The sequence below is a fragment of the Dipodomys merriami genome, unplaced genomic scaffold (assembly GCF_024711535.1).
Source record: "Dipodomys merriami isolate MVZ:Mamm:240054 unplaced genomic scaffold, mDipMer1.0.p SCAF_246, whole genome shotgun sequence".
In the NCBI taxonomy this organism is placed as follows: Eukaryota; Metazoa; Chordata; class Mammalia; order Rodentia; family Heteromyidae; genus Dipodomys; species Dipodomys merriami.
The window spans coordinates 1,564,747-1,582,153 of record NW_027203893.1 but is presented as its reverse complement, the minus strand read 5'-3'; the positions used below and the strand labels follow the sequence as shown (position 1 = coordinate 1,582,153).

Genomic DNA, 17,407 nt, shown 5'->3' with positions numbered 1-17,407 from the left:
AAGGACTCAATAGATAAGGATGCATTGCAGTTAACAGAGAAAAAACAAGAGGTAAAAAAAGGCTGAAAAGGAACAAACTGAAAGTGTAAACAAAATGTCTGAGCAAATGGAATTGATATTATCAAAATTACAACATATGGGGTTGGAAATTAGCAGAGTGAAAGGAGAACCTGAGAAACTGAAAGTAAAGCAGCCTTCGTCTCGTTCACTGGCCAATGCAATTTTTACAGCATCATTCCCTCACAAAACACAGGGCTCAGACAGTGACTTTGATGATGAAATGCCTATTTTTTCTTATCCTGTAATTCAACGACCCCCTATGAATGGTATATCTCAACCAGCCAGATATTAAGGTGCTGCTGTAGATGATATTGGTAAACTTAAGAAGGCAGTAATGTTGTATGGTCCATGTAAGGTCCACTCCAGGATGGCCAGCAGACTCCACACTCCTCGCAGCAAAGTCTCCACCCAGTACCTGCGTTACCTAGGCAACTGGGACACCTGGAAGAGGTCACATCTGCATCCCCTGAGGTCACATCTGAATTTGATGTGGCCACACCTTTCTCTGCCCATACCCTAGATAAGGCCTAACCCAAGCCCAGAGGTGCTCTCTTGCTGCTCTTTTCTCACTCTCTCTACTCTCTGCTCTTTTCTAGCTCTCTCACTGTTCATTTCAAACACTCTGCTCTCTTTCGCTGCTTTCTCACTGTTCTTTTCTAGCTCCCTCTGCTCTCTTGCTGCTCTTTTCTAGCTCTCTGCTCTCTCCCAGCTCTTTTATAGCTCTCTGCTCTCTCGCTGCTCTTTTCTAACTCTCTCTTCTCTCTTTCCTCTCTTTCTTTCCTCTCTCTTTCCCAGCTCTCTCTTTCCTAGGCCTTCCCCAGCCACGTGGAGTGCCAAACTTGCCTGTTCCCAGCAGGTTTACTGAATAAACCTACCCCTTACCTGAATACCACGTGTGTGGTGCTCTTCTTACTCAGCTACCTTTTTTTTAAAAACCTAACATAAATGGTGCCGTGACTCGGATAAAGGGCTTAAATTCAGGATTGCTGGGATTTCTGTTTTTTTTTTCGTCTTTTTTCTTGTTCTGTTTGTTTTTACCCTTTTTGCTCTGAGGAATACGCACAATTCTGATGGCCTTTTGTGAACCCAACTGTCTGCTGCGGACAGAGCTCATCGATACCATTGCTGGCCTTCATAATCCATGTCCACACCACTTCTCTACTCTGGTGAGTGAAGCTACTCTATGGTTCTCTGTTGCTCTCTCTAGAGGGCTCTGGGGAATGTTGGGATGCCGCTTCCGCCTCGTCAGCTCTACTTCACTCACCAGACTGACTCTCCTACTCTTTTAATGAGGTGCTGCGAATCACGCTTGAGCCGTGAAACCCCTTTAAAATGTCTCCTGCTCTCCCTGGAAAGCCAGAGTGCCTCATTTTTATGCCATTCTCAGATGTAGACAGTTTTTGCTACTTCAATGGTAAATGGTCAGAAGTCTGTTTACTTTTGGGCTCTCTCTGTTCTCTCTCTGCCATTCATGTCCAACTTTCCCTATCTCTTGCTGTCTTTTTTCTACATTTTGGCTTGTGTCCTGAAGAGTGTGACGCAGGCTGGGTCCCAACGACCCCCTCTAGGTTCTCTTTCAAAGGCTAGCCAATTGTAGTCTTGGTCTATTTGTTCAAGGTGTCTTTGCATTTTTTTTTCAGAAATTCACCATCTTGAGTTCACCATCTTGGCCACATGGTGACTTTAGGGTTTGGCCCTATATGGCCCTTAACCTTCCACCAAACTTACTATTCCATCCATCTATTCTAAGGTGCCTTGCTAACAAGTTGCGCTCTTCACAGGCCCTGGTAACTGAGGCTCAACCATGTGATGTGCCTTTGTTAGCAAAGATGTCTAAACATTGTTTTCAAAATTTTAGGTTTTGAGTTTTGCCTTTTTTGTTTTGTGTTGTTTATTCTACTGACTACATGGTTCTAAAATACTGGGCATATCTGTGCTAAAATTGTCATCACATCTAATGAGGTTTGTCATTTCAGAATATTTGTTGGCAATTCTTGATAAGCCTTTTTGTTTTGTGTTGTGAATTCTACTGACTACATGGTTCTAAAATACTGGGCATATCTGTGCTGAAATTCTCATCACATCTACTGAGTTTTGTCATTTCAGAATATTTGTCTGTCAATTATTGATAAGAACCAGGTCAGTTCTAATTATTCTACTTGATCTCCTTGTTGCTTTAATTGAAAATAATAAAGGGTTTTTGTGGCATAGATTGCAGTTCAAAGTCAGCCCAGGCTGAAAAATCCCTAAGACTCCATCTCCCAACTAACCTACAAAGAGCCCGGCTGGAATCATGGCTCAAGATTCTTATTTCTAAGCAGCCAAACACTGGAAATACTAAGGTAACTCAAAGTGGTAGAGCACTAGCCTTGAGCAGAAGTGTTCATGGACCGTGCCCAGGCCTTGTGTTCAAGCCTCCTTGAATACCAACTGGGGCAAGCCATCCCAGCAATGAGCACCTAGACTCAGCCAGTCTGGGGAACAAGGGAACATGGAGAGGAGTAAGAGGAGATGTCACATCAGCTACTTTGTGCCTGCCCTTTCAAAATTTACCAGAGCCAGGAGGTCAGTGGAAGTAAGAAGCCTGCCCATCAAATGTCTATACCTGTCTACCTATTAACTAAACAGGAATTTATATTCTTGCCTTTGTCACCTGACTTCTCTACCTAGTCACCAGATGTCAGAAGTATCTAGGGACATTTCTACATTTTCAGCCCCAAGTTCTTCCTCTTGCCATTTATTTGCTCTGGAGTATTTTTTTCCAGCCTCTCAATACTCATCAGACTTCTCCAGGCTTCATCTAAGGACTCATGCCACCAAGGTACCACTGCTGCTCACTGCCTTCTCTGGGAGGGGACCAAATTCCAGCCTTTTACCCCTATTGTCGATGCCCCCTTGTCAGCAGGAAGTAGCCAGAGAGAATCCATGCCCTATTTTATGATTATTAAAAGGCTGGAATATAAGGTCCGCTACAGGATGGTGAGCAGACTCCACCCTCCTCGCAGCAAAGTCTCCACCCAGTACCTGCATTACCTATGCAACTGGGACTCCTGGAAGAGGTCACATCTGCATCCGTTGAGATCACATCTGAATTTGATGTGGCCACACCTTTCTCCGCCCATACCCTAGATAATGCCTAGCCCAGACCCAGAGGTGCTCTCTTGCTGCTGTTTTCTAGCTCTCTCTGCTCTCTGCTCTTTTCTAGCTCTCTCACTGTTCTTTTCTAGCAATCTGCTCTCTCTCTCTCTGCTCTCTCACTGTTGTTTTCTAGCTCTCTGTTCTCTTGCTGCTCTTTTCTAGCTCTCTGCTCTCTCGCGCTCTTTTCTAGCTCTCTGCTCTCTTGCTGCTCTTTTCTAGCTCTCTCTTCTCTCTCTTTCCTCTCTCTTTCCCAGCTCTCTCTTTCCTAGGCTTTTCCCAGCCTCGTGGAGTTCCAACCTTGCCTGGTCCCAGCAGGTCTACTGAATAAAACTACCCCTTACCTGAATACCACGTTCGTGGTGCTGTTCTTACTCAGCTTCCTCTTTTTAAAAACCTAACAGTCCTCAGTCTCATTATGTTAAGGAATTGCTTAATGGGCTTGCCTGACATTACAATAATTTTGCTCCCTAGGATTGGAAGATGCTTTGTAGAGCCTTGCTTAAGAAACCGAAATACCTACAATGGCAAATGTGGTTTACTGAGTTATGTACAAAAAGGGCTAAATGCACAGAGCAGTAATCCACACCTGCAGATCATAACCTTTCCCATGTTAAGTTGAACAGAACAATATGCGGATGCTCATATGTAAGTGAACTCTCCTGAAGAGATCTATGAGGAGTTAAGAGACATTGGTATTGAGGCATGGGAAAGGATTTGACCAGTAGGAGAGCATTATGGCTTTTGGACTAAAGAAATTAAAAAACCTAATCAACCCTATGTTGAATTTTTATCACGATTGAAATTGACCTTGGAATGTACTGTTGTGGTAGAGGCTGCAGGGCAACAACTGCTACACATGTTGGCTTATGAGAATGCTAATGAGGACTGTAGATGGACCCTATTGCGTATTAAAGAATCTGGGGATGTGAATACATATTTAAGGTACTGCAAAGACGTTACATCTGAATCCAGGTGTATGCAGGTATTTGCTAAATCTATGGCCACTAACCTGGCATGCTTGCAAACAAAACCCTCTAATCTAAAGTGTTTTGGATAGGGTCAAAAAGGCTACTGACGTTAACAAGAGAGGACCAGGAATTTGCCCTAAATGTAAAAAATGGAAGCACTGGGCAAGGGAGTTTTGATCAAAAATAGACAATAAAGGAATTCCTATAAAAGATGCTTACCCTATGCAGGGAAAGTCTCCATTGGGACAGCCCCGGGGCCCAGGATTAATAATGGAGGGCAGCCAACCATTTTTTCCCTTGTTCCTGCCACAGCCCACAGCACCGCAGTGGACATACCAGCCTTAAAAGATTTTATTTTGAAAGGTGGTGATAAGCCACAAAAAAATCCTACTGGAATTTATGGGCCTTTACCTGAAGGAACATTTGGCCTATTGACCTGTAGATCCAGTCTTAATGCAAAAGGAGTTTTAGTATATTTAGGAATTATTGATGCTGACTATATTGGGGAAATAAAATTTTTAATGTCAGCTGCTGCACATATTTCCTTTAAAAAGGGAGAATGAATTGCTCAAATCTTGTTATTATCATATATATCTATTGGAAAGTCATTTACACTCCACATTGGGGGATTTGAAAGTACTAACCAACAAAATGTGTTTTGGACTACTCATATTACTAAAATGCAGCCTAAGATTAAGATTAATATTCAGGAAAAGATATTGACAGGACTAATAGATACTGGCTCAGATATTACAATTATTAAAACTCATGAATGGCCTAATCATTTATTATATAAAATAATCCCCTGTAATATTAAAGGAGTTAGCAATACTCCTGTAAATTTTATAGGACAAACAGTGTCATATGTTACTATAACCTCAGAAGACGGACAGAGAGCTGTCCTTAAAACTTATATTATGGAAGTTCCAGTTAACATAATTGGTAGAGATGTACTGGAACAATGGGGAGCTTATATTCAATTTTAACATTTTTAGATGGAGCCCATAAAGATATTAGGGAAATTTGAGGAACTACTTTGGATTGAACAATGTCCTATATCTAAAGAAAAATAAGAAACAGCTCATCAATTAGTTGCAGTACAGTTAACCAAAGGACATATTGAGCCTTCTATGTCACCATGGAATTTTACAATATTTGTTATTAAAAAGAAGTCAGGGAAATGAAGATTGCAGACTGATTTATGAGGAGGTAAGGCATCCATGTACCCTATGGGGGCTTTACAACCTGGTATACCTTCGCCTGCCATGCTTCCTAAAAATTGGCCAATAATAGTAATAGATTTACAAGATTGCTTTTTTTTTTAACCATTCCTGTACATGTAAAGATTGTAAAAGATTTGCCTTTTCTTTACCACAAATAAATCATCAAACCCCTCATCAGCGCTTCCAATGGGAGGTGTTGCCCCAAGGAATGATGAATTCTCCAACTATGTGTCAGATATATGTTGATAAGCCTTAAAACCTGTTAGACAAAAATGGCCTCACATTTATATTTTTCATTATATGGATGATATTTTGTTTGGAGGACCAAATATAACAGAATTAGAAATGGTGTTACAGTGTTTACACTTTATATTTAAAGATTTTTTATTAATAATAGCACCTGAAAAAATACAAAAAGATACGGTGGTAAAATATTTAGGATATATTGTTTGTAGACAAACAGTGACAACTCAAAAAATATCTTTACGACGTGATCAATTACATATATTAAATGATTTTCAAAAGTTACTAGGAAATATTATTTGCATGCTACCAGCCTTAGGAATTCCTACTTATCTATTACATAATTTGTTTCATTGTTACAAAGGGAGCCTGATTGACATAGCAAAAGAACTTTAACTAAGGAAGCTGAAAGAGAAATACAATTTGTAGAACAGAGAATAAAAAAATGTTTTTACATCGAGTAACGCTTATTCAACTCATAAATTTATATATTTTAGATACATGAAAATACCCAACAGGAATTATAAGACAAAATGAGCTACCATTAGAATGGATTTATACACGGCATAGATTTACAAAAAATATTATGCCTTATGAACAACAGTTGGCAGTTATTATTCAACAGGCCAGGCAACTGGTATTTATCCTATCAGGGCATGATTTATTTGAAATCATCTTTCCTTTGCCAAAAGACCAAGAAAATATTTGTTAAACCTGTCTGAAATGCTACAAAGAGCATTAGTATATTTTACTGGGCAATTTTCCTATCATTTTTCCCAAAGGTAGATTGTGGGATTGCTTGGGTAAACAAAAACTTATCATTAATAATATAATTACCAAGGCCCCTATTTCAACTGCTATTACTGTTTTTACAGATGGCTCCAAAACAAAAAGTGCTATTGGACAACAAATAAATATTGGGTACAAAGAACTACTTAAGCATCAGTTCAACAAAATGAACTTTTTGCTATTATTAAGGTGTTACAAGATTTTGTGGGAGATGTTAATATTGTTACTGATTCTGCCTAAGCTGTAGGAGTTGTGAGTAATATAGTCACTGCAGTTACACATTCATCTAAACCCCAGCTAAACCAATTATTTAAACAATTACAAGCATCACTGCAACAACGTAATGCCAAAGTGTTTGTAGCTCACATTAGAGCTCACTCTTCCTTACCTGGGTACCTTGTATATGGCAATAATCAGGTTGATAAATTAATTTTGTTCTGCTAAACAGGATCATTCTCATTTACATACAAATTCTAGCTATTTACATATGCTTTATAAAATACCTTATTCTCAAGGTAAACAAATTATAAAAAGGTGTCCTATCTGCAGACCAATGCTTTGAGAGTTGTACCTGCTGGAGTAAATCCTCCCAGATTACAACCTATAGAGCTCTGGCAAATGGATATAATCCATGTATAAGCCTTTGGCTGTTTTTCCTTTGTACATGATACGTATTCCAAATTTGTTTGGGCTTCTGCCCTTATGGGAGAAACTGTTAACCATGTAATAGAACACTTATTGGAAGATTTTGCCATTATGGGAGTGCCTGCCAAAATGAAGACTGACGTGGACCAGCCAATAAAAGTATCAGATTTAAAAGATTTTGTGAACTTTATGATGTGGTACATATTACAGGAATAGAATATAACCCCCAAGGACAAGCCATTATTGAATGTGTTCATGGCACACTAAAACAACAAATGAAAAAAATTAAAAAGGAGGAAAAGGTTGGATGAAAGTATGGATATTTTGTGGTATTCCATGCAAAATCCTAAAATAATTTTACATCAAGCTCTTTATGTTCTTAATTTTTTAAACTAACCACAAGGAGATATTTTAACTAGAGCTGAGCGCCATTTTGAGCAAATATCACAAAAACCTTATTTAAATGCTCCCGTATGGAATAAGATTGCATTGGATGCAGAATGGCAACTAGGAACATTATTACATAAGGGGCAAGGATAAGGTTTTGTGTCTACACAGGATGGCAAACAATACTAGCTTCCTGCCTGATGGATACAGACGTGGCCCAGTGAGGACAGCCCCATATCTTGCAAGGAATCGGCCACCAGTTGAGGAAAAAGAAATCCCCACTGCCCACCTGGGGGCAGGTTAAAAAGTTGACTGGAGAAGGACAAAAGATGTTACAATTTAATGGTAAACCTGTCACGGCTGAGAACTTGTTCCTGGCCATGTGCCCTGCTTATTGTAAACTCTGTCCATGCTAATGCTAATGTAAGTTATTGGGACTTTGTTCCTAACCCTCCTTTATTGGAACCTGTTGTTTGGGGAGACATGTATATAACAGTCTATACTGTTCCTGCTGTTTTATCTCCTCCTTGGAATAATTTCACATTTTGCAATAAAGATGATGGTACCTTTTTAAATTTTACTTACTATACTCATTCCTTGCCTGTTTTTCTGGGGCCTCCTCCATGTTTAGTAATGAATTGGCAACATTGGGTTTTACCTGGGAAACGCACTTCCAATTCTAAAACACAGCTGCACCAATTAACTACTTGGCCATTAATAGTAGCTGGGAAAGTGTCACTGATGGCGAGTTATCCTTACCTATGTGCCCTGATTTTACTTATATTGATTTAAAATATCAGCCTTTTGTGTGGCAAGAGTGTAGAGGAACATTTGGGAAAATGTTCAATAATTTTATTAATTGAGGACCTTTTGGACAGTTTATTAACACATGTTCAGAATGGAATATTACCAGATGTGATTTATCAAATGTTACTAGGATGCCGGAAGCCATTAATGGATCGCTTACTGGAGCTCAATTGATGGCCTAGGGAGATGGAGGCTTTGCAGATGCTCTATGGGCTTTCATGGCTGCACCCAATGCTGTTCAGACTCATCTTTGGAAGGTCGCAGCGGCGCTGAAACCCATGATGCTATCAAATGGATCGTTTTCAGGGACGGCGAACTCTGCCTCCACTTATAATTTTACTTTGTACAAATCTTATGATGCAACTGCTTGTGTAGCTCTGCCTTATGCATTTTTAGTGGGAAATTATACATTTTCTCCTACTATTTCTTGTTTTAATTGTCGCCTGTGTTCTTGCATTAATTCCTCTCTTAATTTTAATGGCAGTATAGTACCATGATATTACAACAAAGAACTCATATTTGGCTACTGTTAAATTAGGAAGAGAATGGTCCCAAAATCCTTTGGATAGTGTTGTTATTGAATTTTTTACCAAACTACTACAATGTACATAGTGCATGATTGGAGCCATGGTAGCTGTCATCTTAAACTTAATTGCTATTACCACTGTTGCTGCGGTGTCTGGAATTGCCCTACACACTTCCTTACAAATTAGCACTTTGTGGAAGAATGTCACCGGGATTCACATGAATTGTGGGTCTCACAGGTAGAAAATGATACTCTATTACAAACACAGATTAATTTTCTTAAACAGACAGTGGGATGGTTAGGAAACAAGTTATTGGTTGTGGAAAAAAGTTATTGTTAAAATGTGATTGCAATTTTACTACCTTTTGCATTACTAATGTAAAATATAATATATATATATATGATTAGAATGTAATACAGCAATATTTATATGGAAATTCTACTGCTGCTCAATTGATTGCTCAGTTACAATTTGATGTACATGATATTTTTGGTAAACAATTTACAAATGGTGATGCTTCTAATATTGCTGATGCATTTATTAAACAATTGGAAGGGTTGGATCCAAAAGAAATACTACAAAGCATTTCACATACTGCTAGTGGTGTGGAAATTATGGTTGTTATTATTTTGTTTGCACTTGTACTGTTATATTTGATATTTATGAAACCAATGCAAGCGTCTATGATAACTCTGTGGAAAGCTTTACTTTTAAAACAAAAGAAAAAAGAAGGAAATTGTGAAGACTCAGGGTCTATGTTGAAGGGGCAGAATGGTGCAGACTCCGGCCTCAGGATTAGCTGAGGACTGTGTTTGAGTATTAGGAAAGTTCTTGGCATGCCGGGCTAGAGAGGGAAAATGTTCTCTCTCCCTATCTCAAAACACATGTCACAGACTCCTGGGAGCTGAGGAAGTAGCTCTTCTGATTGCTTAATCATAGTTGAACAGCTGGTCAAGCATTTTCCTGATTGGTTTGAACATGCTCTAAAATAGTTTAGATAATAATATATCAAGACATTGTCTCATAGGTCAAGTAAAAATGTATCTGTTGAAATTTTTGTGTCAATGTCTTCTGACCAAATCTTGGCAAAGATCATGCTTGCTTGTCATTAAATACCACTAACAATAAAGCACAGCATGCAGTGGCAATTGCTGTTTGCACTCTGCATCCCCTGTGTCCTGGTGATTTTGTTACCCTTACCCAGGGACTCCAACGCACTAGACGTTGACAAAAGCCCACCGAGGCAGGAAGGTTCTCTAGATTCTTATCTCCAATAAACTTTCCAGCAAAAGCCAGACACAAGTGAGCTGAGATTGAAGTGGTAGGGCATGGGCCTTGCGCACAAAGAGGCTCAGAGACAGTGTCTAGTCCCCGAGTTCAAGCCCTAGGTCAAACTAATAAAATAAACAAACAAAAAAAAAACAAATCCCAAACCTAGCAGTTTTCTCACTGTATACAGAAGACGTTATTAAGGAAATTGCTACCTGTGTTACATACAGGTAGAAGACAGATGACACACAATTATTCTCTTCATACCATGTTATACCAAAACCTCAAAAAATCGCCTTTTCTAAATTTATAAATTAATATCATCCATTTTTTTGCCAACTCTGTCTACATTATTCACATTTTCATTTTATACATGAAGTGTTGGTATTATCTATTAACTGAGTTCTAATTCTCATGAAAGAATATTCTAGGCAAATAGATTGCAAGAAACATTTGTAACTTTATCAATTAAACCCTCTACTTAAAAGAATTTTGTAGTATCCTATAGAATATGAAATTACAAACAAAACCAAAATGTTTATTTTAAATTTAAACTCTAATTTAGCAAGATCTACATAGTCCTACATTAGATTAACTTTGCTATTTCTCCAGGCTTAAGCTTTTGTAATCCTTCATCCTATCCTTGGAATCTATCAGAATGATGATTACTTACTTTTTCAAATTTTGGATGGGAATCATGAGCCATTTTGCATCTAAGAATGTTCTGTAATGAAGAGAACATTTAAAACACAACTGAGGATTATATATGAGTTGCATTTCAATAGGAAACGACTTCTCAAAATATAATGACAATATTAGCCCAAACTTCGAACTGCGTATTCCTTTCTTGTTTGGTTTGTTTTATTAAGACAAAATTATACTACCTGGTCCAGGGAAGGTATCACTGTGTAATTCCACTATCTAATCTCCTGTCTTAGTCTGAGTGCTAGAATTCTAGCCTTGTATCACATTTCCCCTCCATAGTTTCTTGGTTTATTTAATCGAGATACAGACTAGCAATTCTGAACTTCTCCAGTAATATTATCCACTATACTGCTCAGAGTGTTCATATACTCTTTTCAAAGATGTTATAACATTTGACACAGAATATGAACATTTTCAGATGTACCTGCAGGAGTCTCTGATTCATTCCTCCATGGACCTGATCCCATTAATAATGATTACTTGACTCTGGTCCCTATCTATGTAATATTCTTAAACTTTTTTGAAGAAGGTTCACTTGAGGACTTTCTAACATTAAAAATTATCACTTGATTCCAATCTTACTCAGGACATATTTTCTATTGTTTTCTACCTTTTCCACATATTCTGAGAGTTGCTTCATATGTGTATTTGTGAGTGCATATATGTGTATGATTGTATGTATGTATGCAAAAGCGTCAAGATCTTATTCAGCAACCTTGCTCATGGCTGGTATTCCAATACTTGAGCCATGCTTCCAATCCAGCTTTTGGCTGGTTAATTATAGTTTCTCAAAGACTGTTCTGCCCAGGCTGGATGCATACGGAACTTCCCAGACTCCTTTACATTCTTAGGTTTTATTTCTCCAGTAGTATCAACTTTTAAATTACAAACATTTTTGTGAGTGTAAAGGCTAAGCTCTAGCCTAGATTTTCAACTTAAGAGTTCATATAAAGATAGATGAACATGCACATTATATATGCTGTGTGTATACTGTTAGAAATGTGATCCTTAGCTGGGTGGTGGTGAGATCTTAGGACAGGGCTCAAAGCTAGGCTGGGCAAGAAAATCCTGGAGACTCTTTTTCCAATTAACTACAAGAAAACTGAAAGTGGCACTGTGGCTCAAGTATAGAGCATTAGCCTTGAGCTGAATAGCAGAGGGACAGCTCCCAGGCCCAGTGTTCAAGTGTCAAGACCATCACTAACAAAAAATACATAAGTAAAGGAAAGAAAATAAATGTGATCTTATCCACCAGTTCATGGCTAGTATAATCCCTGCTCTCTCAGGATGATCTTTTTTTTCCAATTAAGTCCATGCTCTTATATCTGATTTGCATTGAAAACAGAATTATGCTTCCATTCTACTGTCTACAAAGTTGCGTGATTAGCAAGCATGATTTAGAAAGGGAGTGGCCTCATACTTCCTGTTCCACGTACGAGTAATGCTTTCTCTATATCACTCTCATAAATCTACATACTGGACTTGGCTTTATTGTTTCAATGTTGTCTTATTTGTAGAGTCTTCTATGAACCCTTATACTTAAACACAAAACTTCTCTTTCTCTTATTATTGCTATTGTTTCCTTACTGTTAACTCATGAACAGTTGGCAAATAATGCGCAGCACATACACTCACAAAAAAATGATCTGAGAATCTTCTTCCCATTTAAAATTCGCCTTAATTCATAGAGAACTTACAAAGTTTGAACTCAATATACTTATGGAAAATGTATTTAAAAGCAATATAAATTTCATATTTTCTCTTTACTAAGTTGTCTCTGAAACACGTGTAACCTCAGAGCAGGATGTCCTTGTGTTTTTTTGGTGAAGCAAGAAAACATTCATTATATCTCAGGCAGCACCGTAGATTGTTCCTGGAAGTAACTGCTACTGGATGTGGAAACTGGTCCCAGGAAAGGAATGGAACATAGAGGATTGACAAAGTTCAAGTTAAATTGTGCTTTCCTTTTTACTGTTCAAAAAATCCCAAGGCTTGAAGGAAACTCTGTCCCTGACTTTTTCGTGTGTGTATTTACTCATATATAACTTTTCTGTAAACTCCTAGTTGAGAGTATTACAAAAAGAAATAATGTGCCATTTGAAAGCCAGCATAGAACAAAAGGAAATAACGTTGTTTAAAACATGTTCTATTGCAGGGACTGGGAAGTTGCCTCAGTGGTAGAGCACTTGCCTTGCATGGATGAGGCCCAGGTTCGATTCGTTAGCACCACATAAGCAAAAATAAGCCAGAAGTGGTGCTGTGGCTCAAGTTGTAGAGCGCTAGCCTTGAGTTGAAGAGCCGATGGACAGCGCTCAGGCCCAGAGTTCAGGCCCACGACTGGACCCCCCCAAAACCATTCTACTGGTAAGAAACAAAGACATGGAGGCTTTAAAGTGTCTTATCGATGGTATTTTCACCCCTGAGATGATTCCCTTGTTTCAGGAGTCAGTTATCAATTCCTTTAGTTTGGTCCTGAATTTTCCAGAGAATAAGGATTCCAAAAAAGTATCCAGTGATTATGATCAGCAAAAGAAGCCTCTTCTCAGACCAGTACTCCTTTAAGGAGGGTCCCAATGAAATATCTGGGGTTTTTGTTTGCTTGTTTTTTTAGTTTGTGTTGGTTATGGGGCTTGAACTCCTAGGCTGGATCCTGTCTCTGAACAGTTTTGTTTCCTGCTAACCTGCCCCCAAAGCTCTGCTGCTTGAACTAAAATTACACTTGTGGTTTTTTTGCTGTGTAATTACAGATAAGAGTTTGACAGACTGTACTGCCATGGTTGGATTCGAACTAAGATAGTAAGAAAGCCAAGTGACATCAACTGTATAGACATCTCTCTTCAAAGAAGAAATATTAGATGTTTTTTGTAAAGCTAATATTTGACATTTTTTTCTCTTTTGTATTGTGAGAATACCATACAGAGGAGTTACAATTACACGGGGAAGATAATGTGTACATTTCTTATCAAGCATTGTTGCCTCTTCTTTTTTTCCCCTTCCCATCCCTTCCCATACTCTCCCTCTTCCCCCATCCCATCCTCCCCCCACCAAAGTTGTAAAGTTCATTTTTTGACATAATGACTTGTACATCTTATTGTTGCAATGGGTCCACCTGTATCCCTAAACGATTTGTTTTTAGAGAATATGTCCAGCACAGATTCCATAACATAACTCACCAAAAGTAGGTGCATTGAATCATTTTGGAATTAATTTTTTTTGCTTGTGAAGATTATTGATCTTGTCGTTCCGTTTGGGGAAACTTAAAGTCATATTTCACCTTTTTTGTTGGTTCTGAGGCTTCAATTCTGATCCTGGGCACTGACCCTCCGCTCTTCAGTTCAAGTTGACCTCACTACCACTTTAGCTACAGCACCACTTCCTGGTTTCTGGTGGTTAATTGAAGATTAGGTTCACATGGACTTTCCTGACAAGGCTGGCTTTGAACCACAATCCTCTGGTCTCAACCTCCTGAGTAGCTAGGATTACAGGTGTAAACCACCAGCACCCATTTCATATTTGCATTTAGGTGCACTGACACACTGTGTAGACAAAGAATTGAAATTTTAACCAAATGATGACATTGCAGCTTTTCAAAAAAAATTGAGGTAGCAGTAAATATGTCCTCCTTTTCCAGTTTGTTACATTAATGAATCATGAGCTATGGGACCCTTACATTAGCATCCTGTGACATCTGTATAGGTGTATTTAGTATCAGGAAATGTTCATAGAGAAATATAGAAAGAATGAGATTTTTAGAAAACAAAGGAGATAAGATATGAAAGAACAGCATAGAAGGAGATACATTTACCACGCAGAGATTAAGAACTAGCCTAAGAGATTTAGAATGCTAAAGGCAATGAGGAAAAGCCTAGTTGACAAATAGTTCTTCAATAACCAAAAATGGTTCTCTAGACCAGTTTCTGGTATACCTTATTTACTATCATTTTTTCCTTCCATCCGGAGTTACTCCTTATTTTCTGTCATAACTATTAATTAGCCTCTGCCTTTTTGATGGCAAAACTGACCAAAAAGATTTCAAAATCACGCAGACTACTTTTCACTTTGTGATTAGCAGTGATGACACAAAATCCTGGAATCCTTGACTTTCCAGAATTAATCTTCAGCGGACATCCAAGCACATTCCTGGCATTAATTGCTGTGACTTAATGAACAAAACTTTTTTCAACACAGTATCCTAACATAAGTAAAGTACATGAATTAGGGGCTATTGTCAGGTGTCAGTATGTAAGGAGCAATTATATATTTCAAGTATGTGTTCTTTCTTTTCCATTTACTAATTTTTTTGCCAGTCCAGGGGCTTAAACTCAGGGGTAGGGAATTATTCCTGAGCATTTTTTTCCTCAAGGCTAGCACTCTACCACTTGTGGCCCAGTATTCTTTCTAGTGTTTTTCTTTTTTCTCTGTTACTGAGGAATTGAACCCAGGGTTTCATGAATACTAGGCAATCACCATACCATGAAGCCACATTCCCAGAGCCCTAAATGACTTTCTTAAGAAGGCATTACATTTTCATTCCATAACTAAGTATCATAAGTTTGGCCAGGTGCTAGAAAATGATGTAGAAAGCAATACAATACAATAAGTCCAGTAAGGCTGGATGGACAATGAATTTCATGATCTAGCCAGGGCACAGTGTGGCTTACCTCAGTGTGCTGTTTCAACAGGCTGAGCTAGACAGCTCCTGACCCACAGCCCACCTCCAGAATGAGACGGTCACCTTGGATTCCAGCCACATGGGGATTCTGGGCCCCCTTCACCAGCACCCATTCAAATAGTTTTTATGAAAGAGAGAGGGAAAAGTCAGAATTAAAATTAGGTTGGGTGCCGGTGGCTCACAACTCTAATCCTAACTACACTGGAGGCTGACATATGAGGATCATGGTTCATAGCCAGCCCCCACAGGAACGTCTCTGAGACTCTTATTTCCAAAGAACCACCAGAAAACTAGAAATGGTGCTGTGGGCTCAAGTAGTAGAGCACTAGCCTTTTGCTGAGGAGCTCAGCAACAGCGCCCATGCCTAGTGTTCAAGCCCCACAACTGACAAGAACTGGACTCCCTACCACAAGAAGCAGATTGAATATCACCCATTGTCCTAGGGAGCATGGTAGTGAAGTCAGGCCGAGCTTCCTGTGAAGTTGAAGTCATAAGGAGGTTACCTGACTTCTCTGTGCCTCGGTTTTCCCAGATGCAAAATTAAACACAGTGAAGGATCCCCATCCTCATGGGTATAGGGTAACGATGAAAGAGACCCATGTTTTGTTTCAAAATCCCCAGCTGTTGCATGATTAATAACTGGCCCCACCTGAGCCCTTTGTGGGTATCTTCCTGTCATTTGCTCACAGAATTGCAGAGAACATTCTCTGAATGCCACTCCCTCCATGCCAAGCCATGCTCCAGAGATTCCCTCTGTATAAATCCCTTGTTTCCTCAAACTGTCCTGTGAGGAGAATGAGTTCTGATGGTTGTGGCCCTACCCAGAGCTTCACCTGTGGTCAAGAATTGGCTGCTGTGGACCAAAAGCTTGGGATAATCCATCTAAATCGATGACTGAGCATGGTGCTACATGGTTACCATCCCAACTACAGAGGGCCAGGCCTGGTGGAGCATACCTTTCCCAGATAGGAAGACTTCGATCCAGTCCAATCAGAGCATATATTGAGTCTCTGTTTCAGAAATGCCCAAGACAGAAAGATGGATCCTCAGAGCCAGGGTGAGGAAACAAGCATGGGTCATGGTGCCCAAGGAGGGGTGTCTGATCACAGTTAGTTGTGATTTGGGGGAAGCCACTCACCTGTGTTGCTGGGAAAAGCTGCTGGAGGCTGCTCCAGGTGGGGCAAGAAGCAATGGCAGCGAAACACATGGACCAAGAGCAGAGAACCAGGGCTAGGGACCAGGTCAGGGCTTTAGGCCTGGTTGGCAGTGCACCATTGCCTGAGGTTTAAAATCCTGCAACTTGGGAAGGGGAGGAGGGAGCTGGGGTGCGGGCAGGCATCTCAATTTCCTACTATACTCCAAAGTTGCTTGAGTCTCTTCCTCACCACTTAGCCACCTCTACCTTCCTCAATTGCTGGTAGTGTTGTAAACTAACAGAGGGAATCCAGGGTGCTACTAGGCAGCATGGAATGTGGGCGTGGTCACCATTCTTGTATCCCATTGGTCAGAAATAACCATGAAAGAATGGGGGTGTGGCCAGAGTTCTGTGATGCAAGCAGCATGGGCTGAGTCAAGAAGACAGCGGCTCCCCCAGCCCTTATCCCAGGGACCAATGTCCAATTCAGTTGGAGACAAGAGGGTGACCTGCTTTAGGCAGATGGCTGCACAGATTGTTGTATATGTCTGTTTGTTGCCAGACCCGGACCTTGAACTAAGGATCTGGGCACAGTCTGTGCACTGCTTTTGCTCAAGGCTCGCCCTCCACACTGGAGCCTTGGGCTTCTGGCTTTGTTGGCACTGAAGTTGGAAAAAGGTCTCAGGAACTTTCCTGATTAGGCTGACTTTGACCATGATCCTCCCATCACAGCCTTGTAAGTATCAAGGAGGACTGCTGAGAGCCACTGGTACCTATCTAATCATTGGTCTTGCTGATATTCTTGGACAGAACGGTGAGTACCCTATCCCCAGGTTGAA

General features: G+C 39.7%; 1 long non-coding RNA gene across 1 annotated transcript in view; it reads right to left on the bottom strand.

Moving 5' to 3' along the window:
- Positions 1-16,838, bottom strand: part of LOC138835999 (uncharacterized) — a 53,312-nt gene extending 36,474 nt beyond the window's left edge. The window contains exons 1-2 of the long non-coding RNA XR_011374849.1: positions 16,572-16,838; positions 10,730-10,780 (exon numbers count right to left, since the gene is read on the bottom strand). This is a non-coding gene — a long non-coding RNA (uncharacterized lncRNA). The remainder of the gene's footprint in view (positions 1-10,729; positions 10,781-16,571) is intronic.
- Positions 16,839-17,407: the final 569 nt, after the last annotated feature.